Here is a 2,255-nt window from a genome sequence, read left to right on the forward strand (position 1 = left end):
CCCCTGCACACAACTAGTTGTCTAGGTATTTAATTAAGCGGGAATCCATCAAGTGGATTAGCGACCAAAGCAGTATAAATGTTTTGGGTATAACACTACTTCATATTGTGCGTACAAATCTAGTGAATGAGTAACAGAAGGAATGCTATAAATGCTTTCGTGATATTCTTATTCTATATGAAGTGAAACAATCAAGCTAATTAGGAACTGAAGGAATGGCTATAAAAGTTTTAAGAGACATGATAAAGGCCAACATTACCTTTTGTCCTGTAGCATTTCTCTTAGCTTTGCAATGGACTTCTTTTCATCCCAATCCATGGTATCTTCTGGGGTTCCATCTAGGCATGACACTTGAGAGATGACATCCTTGATGATTTTCTTTATATCTAGCTTTTGCGTGGCCGATACAAAACCCTGGCAACGAAACTGCCCTTGGATTTTCTGACGGATCTCATTCGCCAATGTTGTCTCCCCAATCCACCAAATCCAATAATAGACAACACCTTGCAATGTTTGGACGAGTTGTTTCCTTCTTCCACCATCCAGTTAGCAAGTTCGTCTCTTGGACCTTCCATACCGACAAGGTGTGCCTCTTCAGCAAAAATCGCGTACAGCCGGGGATCCACGACTCCATGACGAGTTGTGCTAGAAGGAGCACCATCCAATGTGTAGCTATCTTTGAGCTCTTTCACTTGCTTGATGCGGTCCTTGAGGTCGTCAATCTGGTGCTCAATTCCACGGCGAGACCCAAGCGTCTTGAGATGACAAACTTCCGGAAGAGCTTCCTGAAATCGCCGTGGTGCCTTCGACTTCCATTGCCAAAATGGTGGACGAACTTGTCCAAGGCATCCTCGGTGTCATAGGCCAACTCCCTGACCAGCGATATCCATGTCTTCACTTGGTCATTTGGGTCTTCTTGCGTGGTGTACTCTTTGAGTGCAGCATGCATGCTTCTGAGCTCTGATCTGAGGGAACGGATCTCGCGGCGGACCCCTTTGAGCCTAGCATACTCGTCGACGAGCAGGGTGGTGAGCTTCTCCAGCAGAGGACCAAACGCACCGTGTGCGGCGCTCACAACCTCCATTGAGCTCTCTACTTTTTTTCTCTACTCTTCTAGGTGTTTGTGTGCTAGATTGGAGTATTAGAGAGATGCATGGGTCAAGCCAAAGCTTTCCTTTGGCTCAGCATGTGCAACTGCATCGATCGAAGGACGAAAACTAGCTCTTGGTGCTTGATAAGGACAGGGAAAGAGAGCCCCAGTATATAATTCACATTATAATACATAAAACTGGAGCAGGAAAGGACGCCTTCAATTATAATGCATCTTAACAGCCACTTGTATGTTCAATTAGTCCTCCATTTTTCTTGCTAGATGAGGACGTGCTAACAAATGTAACATTAGTCTGCCACCACGTTCTGCATCGATGCCCTGTACTTATCCGTTGACTCTGCACGGCATTTCCATCGTGTGTGCACAGTCTGTGCTGTTATTTGGGTGGTTGCTAGCTAACAATGGTGATTGTACTTGCAGTCAAAAGAAGGGCAGTTGTGTGAACCACCTAACAATGGCTCAATTAAGAATCAACATATGTATTCGGACCACTGGGTTTTCAGCACGGAGAACCTTATTAGCAGTAACATATTCAGGCTAGCAGTCAAACCAAGCAACTTGTCGGCCACGTGTACAACGATAAAAAACAATATCCGCAACATCTATTAGGGCATGTACAATGGTGCTATCTTAGGAGTTAGGACTGCCACGTAGGATAAATGATGAGGTGGAGGAGAGAGAACCCATAAGAAAAGGCTTGTCTTCTCTTATCTAAGAGAAGACAAGAGATGATCTCTTAACGCAATATGTCTCACCACGTTTTTAGGAATAACTAATTATTGAAAATAAGGGTAAGAGATGACCCATTGTAGACAATTTCTTTTGTCATCTCTAAATTATATGCAAGACTTAAAATAAGACTATCTTATCAATCATTATACATGCCCTTAGTTTCTTCGTTGCCAGGCAAGTCCTGCTACCCCCTCTGGTTGACCTCCAAATTGAAAATTTTTGGAGGCCGGTCTCAACAACCTCTGTTACTTGACAATGACATACATCAAGCTGGAGCTACCGTTTAGTCTTCTGAGTATATATGTCATTCTTGTATTTCATTAACACTCACATATATCATTTAGCTGATGAAATGATAATGACATCTTTGTTTTTTAGTCAAAAAAATATTAAGAGGCTACTGATTCAATAT

General features: G+C 42.9%; 1 pseudogene; it reads right to left on the minus strand.

Annotated features, from left to right (window-relative positions):
• The window catches only part of LOC119306898, a 5,061-nt pseudogene extending 3,977 nt beyond the window's left edge, over positions 1-1,084 (minus strand).
• Positions 1,085-2,255: the final 1,171 nt, after the last annotated feature.

The sequence above is a fragment of the Triticum dicoccoides genome, chromosome 5B (assembly GCF_002162155.2).
Source record: "Triticum dicoccoides isolate Atlit2015 ecotype Zavitan chromosome 5B, WEW_v2.0, whole genome shotgun sequence".
Lineage (NCBI taxonomy): Eukaryota > Viridiplantae > Streptophyta > Magnoliopsida > Poales > Poaceae > Triticum > Triticum dicoccoides.